This window comes from Gasterosteus aculeatus, chromosome 2 (assembly GCF_964276395.1).
Source record: "Gasterosteus aculeatus chromosome 2, fGasAcu3.hap1.1, whole genome shotgun sequence".
In the NCBI taxonomy this organism is placed as follows: domain Eukaryota; kingdom Metazoa; phylum Chordata; class Actinopteri; order Perciformes; family Gasterosteidae; genus Gasterosteus; species Gasterosteus aculeatus.
Genome location: NC_135689.1, coordinates 12,654,596 through 12,668,780, shown reverse-complemented (window position 1 = coordinate 12,668,780; position 14,185 = coordinate 12,654,596). Strand labels below are relative to the sequence as shown.

At 42.8% G+C, this 14,185-nt stretch overlaps 1 protein-coding gene across 3 annotated transcripts in view; it reads right to left on the bottom strand.

The window, feature by feature from the left end:
- The window catches only part of casz1 (castor zinc finger 1), a 155,346-nt gene that overhangs the window by 115,411 nt on the left and 25,750 nt on the right, over positions 1–14,185 (bottom strand). For 2 of the 3 annotated variants that reach the window (XM_078083529.1, XM_078083530.1), the window contains one exon: positions 14,088–14,175. The exons of the other annotated variant lie outside the window; for it this stretch is intronic. The gene's annotated coding sequence lies outside the window, so the exon portion shown is untranslated. The remainder of the gene's footprint in view (positions 1–14,087; positions 14,176–14,185) is intronic. 3 annotated transcript variants of the gene reach the window in all.

Here is a 14,185-nt window from a genome sequence, read left to right as displayed (position 1 = left end):
GGCGAGGGGGGGACGCAGTATACAGGTTTTTCTGTCCTCAATAACCCCAGGAGACCCATCATGGATGCTAATGGGAACACTTGCCCCACTATTATACAGAAACCTAAACATCACCTGGCTGTCTGTGTGTGAAGAACAGATGCACTCATTATTATTCCACAAAGCCTATCAAGGCCATGCTAAGAGGTCCAATAAAGACTATCCTATTACTGTGCCACTGCTGTGAAGTTTATATCTTTTTGATCCTGGATAAGGGCTGTACATCTTGATTGTGACCTCATACATTTAGATTCCACCTTTTCATAGTGGTCTGTTGTTTGGACACTGTATGTACATGTATTTGCTTATCAACTTTCCTAACCTTTTCCTCCTCAGTTCTCAATATAGTAAGAAAAAACAAGTTTAGAATCAAATTTTCAATGCATCTTTCAATTTGTGAGGGATTTCCTGGTAGTTTTTGTGGTCTTACATGTTCTATGATGTTTCCAATTTGTGGTGTTACCATGCTTCTTGGCTGAAGATTGTGATCATCTTCATCATTTTTCAAGTGAATGTGACCCTTTTTTTTGGATCAAGCACAGTGTTTTACTCCAAAATGTCTTGGTACAAATGTATCCCCGTTTCCCTTCAGTCCTTCCGTCACATGCATTTACAGGTAGTTCGTTTCTCTCTCAGTGCGGTTTGTCACACGGTGCGAGCTGGTCTGTTCATTAATTGAAGCAGTTAGCGGTTAGCCTAAACCAGGTGTGCTACACAGATGTCTGCTAACCAATGGTATTTTTGACTCCACGCCTGATTTATTTAAATTGTGTTTTTAAGCGTCAACCGATGCTCATGTGACATTACCTGAGGTAATTTATCACAGAAAGAGAGAAGAGTCATGAATTGACCTGGAAGATCAAACATAAAAGACAATTCGCTCAACAGCTACAACATGAGTTTGCCTGCGACAGAAGCTGTCCATTACATAATTAGGAGTTAAGCACTCATTTATATGCTCCATCATACAGTATATTTTGTAAGAGACACATTAAATTACTTTTAATCACATGGAACTATAAAGCCCTTAGTGAAACACCTTCATATAAAACTAGGTAACCCCTAAACAAAGTGCAGGGCAGTTGATGTAACAGCAACAGCAACAGCAAAGGTATGAGAAATGTGTTTTCACCTTCCATAATTACTGCTGCCAATCCAGAGTGATTTCATAATTCCAAAATCCTGACACTTCACAGAGACTCTATAATTGCATCAGGATGGCCTTTCACACCTCAAAGGTCTATTTGTATTTTTTTCCTAGGACCTGCCCTGAAATATATCTCTTTTTTTCCCGAAAGTCACCTCATGAGAAGATGTGGAATTTTTCATGAAAACACGAAAAATATCCACCGTAGATGACTTCTTATTCCGTTCTCCTTTCCTCCCACAAAAACATCCAAGAATAGAACAATGACATGGTGCTAAATACCCAGTGAAGCTTCAAAAATCTCAGAAATGGATTGAGAGGACAGTTTCAATTCAAAGAGGCCGATTTAAACCATAACTTAAGTCCTGAGCAATGAGCAGGAGTGGGAACTGATTTGCTTGAATATCAATGGTGAATCTCATGTTTAAAGTTACTGTTTATAACGTTTAACTACTCATGGAACATACTCAATTGAATGCAGATGCCTCTAAATTAACTACATAAATAAATGATGACAATGCCTGTCATCTGTGCCACCAAGTTGTATCCCTTGCAAGATGATACTAGATGGGAGATGCCGAGCCTTATTTCTTAAGCAGGTCCACAGGGTTCTGATATAAGGCGGCTTGGTTTGTTATTGAGAGCATCAAGACAATTCATACTGGTTATTGTACTGCACAGTACAACCTGTAAAACAGCTTTTCTAATGCTGCGTTCACACCAACAGCCAAGCCAATTATTCGCACGGGTAGATTCCATGCAAAGTCAATGCACACACGCGTCCGGCCGCGAATGAGGCAAATTTCAAACGGGCGGCGCGAAAAAAGGGGAGAACATGATAACTGTCTTTACGGAGACAAGTAACAGAGATAAGCCACGTCCCCTTTCAAGCACGAATTAAGCAACAAAGGAACAGGACGCAAATTAGGCAAAATAACTACAACTAGTCGGGCGAGTAAACGCGCGCCGAAAATCCGCTTCGCTTTTGGTGTGAATGCAGCATAAAAAGAAGGGTTCTACATATAACACTGAGCATGCAAATGTCCCAGTCATGTACAAAGTAAGCTCCAGTGTTTATCTCATGAGGGTCTCTCTTCATGACTTGACCATTTTACCTCCGGTGGCAATAAGACATAAATGTCACATTACTGCGGTTGGGTAATATAGCAATGATGTTTGAACTGAGGGCTGTCAAAGGTATATGTTTGACATGACAAATGTTTACTTTGTGTGGCTGCACACAACGACAGCAACATGCAAATGTTCTTATCGAATAGATCATAGCCTGAAGGTGGTTATGTACAAAGACCTACAGCAAAGCACTCATTCACAGAATCGGAAATCTAATGACAACTATAAAGTTGTTTAGCATATTGCTCAATAGATCCATTGGCAAAATGTTTGACAGAAATTGGCAAGTGTTCACACTTTATGTGATGTAGTTGAGTCCAACGTAACTATGCCACAGGTAACAAGAACAACTTGTCGACCCATATGGCATCCACAGAAACTGCAAGTAAGGGATAGAAAAATAAGTCTGACAGATAAAATACACATTGATTTGGTTCAAAACTTCAGCTGCCTGATTGTTTTAGATACACGTACACAAGTGGCTCCCATTAGGGACTCAATAGGAACAGGGAGCTGCAAAATAGTATTAAAACAAACAGACAAACAAAAAGTATTTCTGGAAGATGCTAAAATCCCTGCAGAGCACCAAAAGCATAGGGCTTAAAGATTTACTGTGGTGCTCTTATCTTTCATTACTGACGGGTGCGACAGAGAGGCAAACACATTCCACTTTCTGCATTTCTGTTCTGATCCCAGTCCAACTCCATTAAACATTTCTGTTTCAGATGATGCGTCAACTTCATTCTGCTTGGATTTGTAAAAAGAAAAAGAAAGAGAAAATCTCTCTCAGAAATTAAGTTCTTCAAGACCATCTTTTTCTGTTCTGTTCTTAATAAGAGATCTGTCTCTATTTGTTGTTTTTTTGCTCATAAAGCTGTGCAATGTATTAAAGCCCTGGAATGAAAGCCAGTACAATAGCATTATAGAACAAAGGCAGGAAGGAGATTGAGGGGGAAAACAGGGGGAAAATGGCATCATCTCTAAACTTAATGAAACAGCATCCTTTCATTTTTTCTAGTAATTATAATAAAGATGGAAAAACATAATAAACGTCTCCCTGCCCCCACCTGCTAACAGTAATTATAATAGACTCAACAATAAATGGTAAAGCAGCACAGAGCTGCATCTTGGGAATTCTCAGGAGTCTGTGGATTAGCTTGAAAAGCCTGAATGATTAAAATACACTAATTAAAATTTTGTGTTCCTTGGTAACTCGTCTTCCAGGGCCCCTTGTGCTGGCAAAATGGGAATAAATGCGACAAAAGCAAATACTCTTTTGGACCCGAATAAATAAACAAGTCGAATCAACTTCGTGCTTTTACAGAGCCACTTACATAGAAACTTCCTTAGTGACCGTTGCTCACAAATTTGCTTCCACAGCAAAAACAGTTTGCCGATGACGTTCGGTAATCAAGCGGACTTGACAGACATACAAGGCAGCTTAGATGTCCTGTTACACCGCTTTTGACAGTCTAATTGGGACTTCCTATGTGTACTACCGTGTTACTTGTTTGCAGCCAAAGCTGCAAACTTCGTTACAGAAGTTGTGCATTCAATATTAGCAATAGAAAAAACATCTCTACATGAAGCAGAATGTGTATGTCAGGGATGATGAAATTCAGTCCATTTCAAAGTTAAGGTGTTTCTACACACTGTCTGGTATTTAGCTGTGATGAATAAGGCAAGTGCGGACTTGTTTTAAAACTCTGAGGCGGAGAGAATCTATAGTTAAAGGATCAGACGGGGAGGGATAAAAGTCCTGGAGGTTGCAGTTACAGTCAAATAGCTGCCATGTATTCTTCACACAAAGCAATATCACTCTATTTAGTAAGTAACACTAAAAGCAGTAGGCAAAATTATATAAATATGTGTTCAAATCTGATGTCGTTGCCTTGTGAGAAACAGACTTTTTGAAGAGCTCTCCCGGTGCCCCAAATACAGACATATGAATACAGAATGGGCATCATTCTATCCGTTTGCACCAAACATTTTCCTGACATTCCTCCCTGTCTACAGCCGCCCTAAAGTGGACGTCTAGTCTGTGGATGTGGCAGCCCGTCTGTCAGGTGTGGACGCGGTCTGGTCCCTGGGACTTGGCCTCTTTGCCGCCGTGGCGTCAAAACGGAGCCGTGCTTCAAAGCGCTTTAATCCCTGCCGGTATATCACCAAAGAGACTGAAAAGATTCAAAAAGCCTGCTTACAAATTTAATTACCTTTGCAGTTAACCAGAGCTTAGCAGCCAATGACCCAATATTTCCACTGAAGTCTAGCTGTGGGGGAGGGGGGGGGGTTGGAGACGGACGCACCGAGTGGGCCACAGAGACCAGCGAGCGCGGCGATCCAGGTCGGCTCAGAGGCCTCCGGTGGGCATACTCAGTGCCGGCCGGGGCGACAACGGCGCACATGTGGCCCTATCTTCTGCTGGAGTGCAAATTAGATACAGTTGATTAAAATATTGAGTCATTTCACAGTCACTGGCGGGGGAATAAAAATAGTGTGAGTACTGAAAATGTGCTGTGGTTTGTGTGTGTTTGAAGGTGTTTGTATGTGGGAGACAGAGGTGGGAGAGAGAGAGGGAGAGAGAGAGAGAGAGAGGAAAGAGGGGCTGTCGGGGGAAGAAAAGACCAAGCTCTCTTAAATTTGAACAATGAACACATTTTTCATTTGTATAGATTCCTCTTTGACAAATTTGCCCTTTCCCAAAGGACAACTTTCAAACACCTCTACTTGCAATGGCAGGGAAGTCTCTGCAATCAATCAGATCACAGCCATATAACAAGTGTTGGGAAAAGCAGCATGCCGCGTTGTATACTTGTGTTCATGAGCAGCACGTTCCACAGGCACCGTTTAACACCACCGCTCTTCTTCAAGAAAGCAAAGTTCAAGTTCTTTGTTCACAGAAATAAGTGAATATGAATACGACTTGTGGAACTTGTGCCTCCCTGCAATATAACAAAAGAAAATTAACAGTTTGGGGTTGCCCTGGTAACCTAATTGCATCACAACACTGCACACAGGAGCCAAAGTAACTGAATTTTGATGAAAAGGCAGTGATAATTTACGGCATTGAGAAATTAGTTGCCGTGGCGACGCGTTAATTACATCTCAAATTAACAATGCAAGTGTAGTGAAATTAAATATAAATCATATTTTCTGCATAAATTACAGGGGTTGATTAGTGCGGGCGCCAGGAGAGAGAGGTTGAGATTCCAAGGGCCTGTCACATCCCCCTCCTCCTCCCTCCCTCCCTCCCTCTCTCCCTATCTCTATCTCTCTCTCTGTCTCTCCTCCTCCTATTCCTTGGTGCTAACCCCCTCATCCTCACTGGTTCCTTTAAAGAAAGGCACTGGATTAGACCCGAGCACACAACTCAACCAGAGCGTGTTTGCATTTCCACAAAACATCTTAGCACGGGGAGTTGGTGTATTTTAGAAACCTTTTCTGTCATCTTTGTTAATGCTCTTTAAAACCCGACAGTGATAAATAGAGTGATCTACCTACTAGTATAACGGTATAGAAAAGAGTTTGCAAAACCTTGATGTTAAAAAATATCATATTGTAATTTAAGTATTGATTTGTAATTTAACCTGGCAGCCATCTCTGGGTCTGAGGAGCGAAGCCAATTTGCTTAAAAATTGCTTAAATATGTTGGTCCAGAAACCAATGGGCTTCTTACATGCAATCTAAAGTATAATAAGAGCCACACACTTGAGCTGCGTCGATGTGCGACAACTGGAGGAGTGTGTGTGTGTAGAGCGGCAATCTGCTTCCAATCACTGCAGTTAGACTGGTGTGTTTTTCTCTCAAACGCACATGCAAGTGCCTTTGTAGACGAATCAGGCTGAGAGCAACACATGGCACTTAAATGAACAGTGTGTAACATTTAAGGGTGTTTATTGGCAGATATTGAATGCAGTATTCATAACTGTGATTGAATCAGTATATAATCCCCCAAAACTAAGAAGCGTCATGTTTTCCTTCGCTTAGAAAAAGCTACGGAAAGACCGGATAAGCGGTTTGAGATGAGGTGAAGATAAGAAAAGGCTTTTTGTATGTTCCTAGAGAGCGAGCTGTCTTCCCTGCAGTCCGCCATCCAACCAGAACAGTCGCTGGCTCTAGCGAGGGCTTTTTACATTTTGAGTTATCTGACGGTAGTGACGTGTTGCGAAAACCCAGGAATAAAACGGGCCAACATGGTTCCGTTGACAGTCCCCGGAGCTGCAGGTGCTTTAATTTGTATTTCAGATTTTATTCGCTGCAGCCAACAGTTGCTTTGCTCTCTCTGTTTCGAGGCGCGCCCCTCCAAACACACAAAACACACATTTGGGTATTCCGCGATAATTTAATTACGTAGAAGAACCAGTAGCAGCTCCTAGTTATACTAAAATCCTAAAGACATCCATCCCTGCCTGACAGGCCGCTGTGGTTATCTGATACGCTCGGAAAGGACTGAGGGGTATTTAGTTGGTTGCAAGCTGCCAAAAACAACCCTAGATTCCCCTAAAACCTACACACGGTCCCTTTGAGCACAAACACAGGACTTTAGTCCAGGAAACCTGTCATCTCCAGAAATACAATTAAAGGTGAGATTTTTTCCTTTCAGTTGTTATAAGTCATTAAGCTTAAGTCATTAAGTCTCGTGACTCACTGGAGTTGTTTGTCATTCGCTCTGCGATCACTGTAACCAACCTCCACCTGGCTCATCTCCTAAACATCCCCAAGTAAGTGTTTGGTTTTTTGAAAACCAAACTTCCTGCGAGGAAGTTTATTTATTATTTGCTGAGCTATTACTGAGCATTAACCAAGCTGCGTTGTTTGGCGCGTTGGCGTGAGTGTGTGTTTTTTCCTTTGTGCAACTTTCATGTTCCATATGAAAAGAACTTTAACCTACTCGGGCGAATCTCTGTTAACTCGTGCAAAATGCATTTATATATAAGTGCCAGGTAAAAATGTATTATTGGTCTCACCCTTATTAACACAATTAGCAAACGCTAATGATCAGATTTTAATTATTGAAATCAAGACTGTCAGACTTCAAAGGTTTGCAAGAGTATCCACATGAAATATATGCTGGTTTGTGCAAGTGTGTGAGTGTGTGTGTGTGTGTGTGTGTGTGTGTGTGTGTGTGTGTGTGTGTGTGTGTGTGTGTGTGTGTGTGTGAAGGAGTCTGGGTGCTTAACTGTTTATCTGAGGTTTGTTAAGATGTAGGAAAGAGAAGAAGGGAGACAGAATGCATAGAAGAGAGGCAAAGTGAGTCTCTCCTCCCCTCGATTCCTCATGTGGCCCAACTTCCCTTTAAGCATCACAAACAAGCCTCAGGAGTGATGTCAAGGGAGGGAAGGTGGTGGGGGTGCTGAGCTGAGAGAAAGCTGAGCGCAAACACAACAGCAACAGGAACCAACTTGAGCCCTCTAAATTATTCATACACCAGATGGATACGTTTCCCCGGGATTTCGCACTAAAACGCCGCTATTCAGCTTCCCCCGCGCGTCTATTCAGCGGACGGCGCCAGGAATGAAGATAACTACCACTTTATCTAAATCTTTTCATGTCTGATTCATATCAACTTTGAAGAGTGGAAGCCCCTCGACACCGTGATCTCACGTTTGTTCTATTCCACAGGCACAATGGAGCGGGAACATGTTCTCTTCCCTCTATCTTCAAAGACGTAGGCGCTGCTATGACCTTGTCTGAAGGATATTATACAAATCAGAGGGTCCTTGGAGACGCATGTCATGTATATCAGTGACTACACCTCACCCGTATGATGTGTGCTTGTAGGCAGCCCGAAGGTGGTGGGATTGATACAAGAAATCAGCGTTATATTCAAATCTGTATGTCTGTAAACTGTTTTTTTACCACCACTCAAAATAGTATTTGTTTAACATTTTATATAGCAGTAATTGCTTTTTGCAACAATAAAAACAAACCATAATAGATGTGTGTTGATAGCTTAATTCCCAGGTTGGCATTACATTGTTATCTTATTGTGCATTTTAATGCAAAGAATTCTAAACCTCTTTCACATTGTCCAACTCAAAAACATGTATTTTTTAATATTTTGATTAAGCAGACAGAGTTCCAGGTTTTGATATTTAAAAATAATCTATAAAAAAAAGATGTCTGCCCTCTGTCTTTTAGAATTCTGCTTTCAAATTTAACCAAAATATTGTGTTCACAGTTTCTATCTCGCCACAGCTATTAGTGCCACGTCATCACAAATATCTGCTAACTGCTATGTGTCACTGCACTCCCCCTACTCCCTGTCAACAAATCGAACTTTTAATGCAAACTGCCCGGCCTCATTTCGTAGAAAGTAACCTCCTGTGCTGGGACAAGAAGGCTGGGATGACCTCAGTCCCTGGGGTGCTCCTCTGCCGTACTCTTCCATTTATGGATGAAGATGACGACTTTTAAAAGGACAAGTCATCATTAAGCGAATAAGTAGTCTAAGTAATAAGCAGTGGTCTTTTTGCCCCCCTCCCCCCCAAACTGAATGGAATTCTGATGCATTTAATACCGAACTGAAAGTGCTTGAGAGGGGGGGGGGCTGTGCTGCGGTTTAATGGTCCAGTAATGTCTCAGCAGAAGCACAGGTGCCCGTCCTAAGATGGTAAGAAAATAGTAACACACTGCAACCGACCAGTTTGATGACTTAGGAAGCAGTTACAGAGAAGTAGTGTAATAAACTAGCAAACGCCTTTATTCAGTAAAATACATTGCAATGTAACGGTAAGAATACGTCCACTATCCCAAAGAATGCTTAGGCCACGGGCAGATGAGCTGCAGGTGTGGCGTGTCCCAAAAAGCTGCCACCATTTCGATGCCAAAGGAAATTGGCACCTATGGACTTGTAACTGGAATCCCCCCCACCAAAAAAAAGTGTGGTTCTCCTAAATGTCACATAACCCGCTGCATGAAATAAAAAAGGCAAGACCTTCCCAACAAGTTTAAACAAACCCTGCAGGATAATGCTGGCTCCCCTGGGGGAACCAAAAGCTGATGGCTTTGAAACGGGAGGGAGGGTATTTTCAGCGGGGCTGCCCAGCAGGAGAGATCCTGTATGTCTCACAGCTGAGCTCGTTTTATTGAAAGGTTTTTTTGAAAGGCCCTGAACCCGAAACATCAGTGGTCATGTTTGTTTGGCTTAAAGAGGAGCAGCATTCAAAAGCTTCGCTAAAAAGAACAGTTCAGGAGTATAGGAAGGAAAATTAGATGGGTTTATGCCCAGAGCAGCTCGGGCACATGAGCAGGGAAGATTTGTAGAAATTAATAAAATGGCCTCAATGTAGCTTCGATTACAACCTCCTACAAATGTGCACCGAACAAGCATAGCTGCACTGCGTTGTGCAAATAAGGGCCAAAAGCAGCGATGTTATCAGGTAATGGAGTCAGAGGAGGAGAGAAAGCCTTTGTAAACTTGACACTCCCATTAGGCCCCTACTGGAAAGTGCAGTATTTGATCAGTAGATGGGAATTGAGCAAAAATGAACTGAAACTAGATCCCACATGACTTATTTTCCTGTTGGCTCTCAGCTTTAGGTGACACTCAGACTTAATAAAGCTCTCCCATTTTCATTTTATCACAGAAAATAGACTGGGCAAAAATAAAATCAGTCAGTTTTGCCTTAATGGAGCAAAGTAATGGCGAGGTGAAACTGACACAACACATTTTGTCCATAGTAATACTATCAAAATGAAAGCATATTCACTTCTGGAGTTTTCCAGGAATCAATTCAAACTGAGTATTGGCCTTTTTCATAGACTTTATTTCATAATGGTTCCAACAAATACAGCACTCTGGCAATAGTCTGTCACCTCGGGTGATACCAACACAGCTTTTTCACCCTATAGAGTTACAGCATCGTCTAGCCCGCACCGAACCTCCTCCAACCTATAACTCTTATTTTATTTCCGCACTTTATACATTAGAGGTACATTACACCCATCCCAGTAGATGGGATGAGTCCACTTTTACACCCAGGTGTTACATTGCAAGGTTAGGTCACTCGGGTGGCTGTGACCTTTGATGGCTCCGTCTTCAATGAAAATGATCTGGTGATCTCCGCATTGACACGCACGCAGATGCCCTTGTGCTGTACATTCACACTATGGGGATCAGGCCAGAGCAATTCACTTGGGAGACATTATGGAAATATTAATTTAGGAATTAAGAATTATAATCAGAACGCAAGGCCACACTTCCCAGTCGTAGGTATGGCGGCTTTTGCAAGGTTTCACATCGATGGGGCTAAAAAGCCACCTCAATAAGCCCAAGGTCGTGCTTATTTCCTGGATTATTTTCTTTAGCGGAACGTATGTCTGGTATGTTTATCACCCCGGTCTTCTATAGAGAATGTTTTGCTTATAAAGAAGTAATTAGATCAAGTACAGTGAGAGGAAAAATCCAACACTGGGTCCCAAGTGTTCTGGTACGCAATTAATTATTCTGAGGACGACAGATGTTAAATTGTGTATGCCCATCAGCGCTAAGACTTTCTGAAGATTTATCATTCATGTAAATCATGAATAAAATATTTCCTTGTTGAGAGAAAATGCTACATCTGTTGGTGCATCATTTAGTCCCGACTGCAAGAAAATAAGCACACAAATCTGACCTGTTTTCGACACAGAGTGGACATACTATGTGAATTCGTAGTATGCTTTGTATTAAACTGCATGAAATGACTTTAGAGAGATGAAAAATAGTTGAGCAGTGTGTGTTATTTTAGTAATGTATATTCATCTATCAATATCAATGATGCTATGTACGGTTACAAATAACTTTGCACCGCGCAAATTTCTTGGAAACAGAATGAACTGTATTTCATGCATATGAAACACACGTGTGCTTCTTTTTTTCCCCCCAGATATGTAAAAACAGTCACGGAAGCGTGAGGGTGTCATGGGGATCACGCACGAGGCAGTGGTGGCGGCGGCGGAGGTCGAGCCACAAGCCACCGGGACGGTAGCGTCTCCAATCGCCCCTGGCGACCATCACGTTGCCATGCTCCGGAACAGACAGGCGTGCTCGCACAACAGATGGAACTAATGATGCGAAACAAAAGAGATCATTTCAAAATGGTCCTCAAGGAAGCCACAAAGAGAGGCTTGGAAGTTTGAATGATGGGACCAGGGGACTGGCACGGGGTTAGATATGGGCAACCTTTTTGTTTCCTGAGGGTGGTCAGTTGAATAGGGGGGGAAAAAAGGCCCTTTGTTGTTTCTGACAGAGAGCAGCACATTATGAAATGGCATCTTTAAAAAGATTAGGATGAAAGGAATCGTGATGCCTTCTGGATTTCTAATAAATGTTCCTAGTAAATAGCCAGTCGAATATGGATGATCAGACCTATGACAGTTTTATGTTTGGCCTTCACAATAACTGCAGTGATGCAGTAACAGATTAGTCTTCTTTGAAGTTGGATCACTTCATTTCTTCAAACAAAATGATTAGCCACTAAAAAGGGTTTCCACTGGCAAAGTTAAAGGAAAATTCACCTTAACATTAAAACAGTCTAGTGAGCGAGGTTGTAAAACACAGTATAAAGTGGAGCTATGTGTGTGTGCACTATCCGTTTTTCACACTGTGCTAGATAACAGTTGTAAACAAACTGCTGTGTCCTGAACTGACAAAAACAAATCAAATTTGAGCTGAGGACATTTGCATATCCTGAGGGACGGGATTAGATTTAGAGGTCATCTCCTACGAGCCAGACCTCAGCAGACGCCAACGTAATGTTTCCATGTCAAGTACATTCAATCCAAGCAAATGTGGGCCCAGTCTGTTCTTCAAGTCAAAGACGCACGCAGCTCTTTAAATGCAGCACGTGAACCGAGGGAAGCCAAACACCTTGGGATGGGATTTAACCGGGATGGAGGGGAGCGGAGCCCAAACCGCGCCCATCCACACGCGCGTGGAAGGGATCACTGGGAAAAGTTCAGCTCCGACACCGGCACAAACAGCGGAGCAAGGCCTGTATTAGAGTCAGGTTAGCAAAGATAACGCTATCAGTCCGATCCCCATGGGTACCGAACGCCGGGCCTTGCTGGCAAATAAAGCTACAGTGTCTTGACTCCTTGGCACATTAGCTGTGATTACAATGACCTTCATTATATCAGCTACCCTTATTACAACACGTAGAAGGCGTCTCTCCCCTGGGCAAAGCACAGTGGGGGAAAGAGTAAAGTAAAGCAGTGAGATTCAATAGTAAGGCTTTAGCCGTAAAAAGCGGTTTAATTCAGATTTAAGTACGCTGCTTTGATTTGGATTTGTTTGTTTCAGTCATTTTTTTGGTAAGTAATTCAATCTAAAAAAATAACATTGTTTATATCTTTAAGTTTTTACCTCACTATGTAACCTCAATGTCTCCCCCCCCCCCCACACACACACACACACTTCACCTTAAAGGTGTTACGCTTCCTATTGAACGGGCCTATACCTTGCTTCTTTTATTAAACGTATATGTGTGTGCGCACAGGTGAGACACACACTCCCACTAGCAGCTAGAAAGCCCGTCAGGAAATGTGTCGGGTGCCCCCCCCCCAGAAATGCTGTGAACCTGGAGGAACATACTTACTTCCTTTGAATAGCATATCGCTGCCCCCCTCACCCCCCATCCCCCAATATCAGGATTCAATTCAATGTCTTACACATTTCATTACTACATTATATGCTTGACTATTCAAGGATTAACCATTCCACATCCTGTACTCACAGACGGGGCCTGTTTAATATGTAACAACGTTGTTAACCTCAATTTCCTTCCCAGTCTGCCCCTCCACAGGCCACATCGTTAGCCGGAGCGAGATCTTGGCACGCGTTATCGCCGTGGTGGTGACTCTCATTCAGTCTGAACGCCCTGCAGGCGGGAGGGGATTCTCTCCCACAGCCCGGCTCATCCCTCCTCCACCCCCCCCCCCCCCCCCCCCCCCCCCACCCGCTGTGCATCTCACCCTCCCTCTTTGCTGGCAGGTGACTCAAAATAACAGACGTTGCCCTGAGCGAGCCGCTTCGCTGCATTCACTTAGCGGTGCCGACGCGCCCGGCGCGGGATGAGCTGAGCGGTGGGGGTTCTGAGGGCCGAGCCTTCGGCCCGCAGGGGGGCAATGTTTGTTTTTGTACTTCGATACAGAGTGTGGGACGGAGGGGGGCGAGTGGGGGGGAATCAGCTTGTTGTAGATTAAGAACAAATCAAGAGATTTCTGAGAATTAGAAGAAGCGCCTCAAGAGCAAGTTGAAAAGAAGATCACCTGTAGGAGGAACGGACTCACGTCCACAGAGGGACACAAACAGGATCACTCTCACCCCCCCAATCACATGTTTGTCAAAAGTATAATTCATGGAGACAGATAAAATAGATTATAACAGAATCAAGACTTTAAGCCACATGGATCCCTAATGACTGTATGTTTGAAAAAAAAAAAAAAAAAAGCAAATAAAATTGTAACTTAATTATAGATTTATAATGAGCCGCTACACCACTGCCAAAAACAAGTCCCATACCAAGGCAAACAGGCACCTGCTGAATGCTCTCTGCTCGTGGGTTTTCATAGCTTAATTAATCTAGGCCTTGGGGTATCATGACTCGTGCATGCTGCTGGTGTGCGTGTTTGACACAATTAAGTTGTTCCTCGAAACAGAGGTGCAACTTTAACACTGAGCGAAGACACCAACACGGCACATTACAATAAAAATTGAGTGTTTTGTGGAAGTGAAGTCAACGATCTAATAATTGGTTTCCCGCATGAATGGAGATTTAGGACTCACCGTCACAGCAACAACAGTCTTTGCCAAAGCTGAACCCGCCGAGCAGTTATTGCTTCTGCCCGATTTTCACTCTTCTGCCATCTGATTTCTGTAGATAA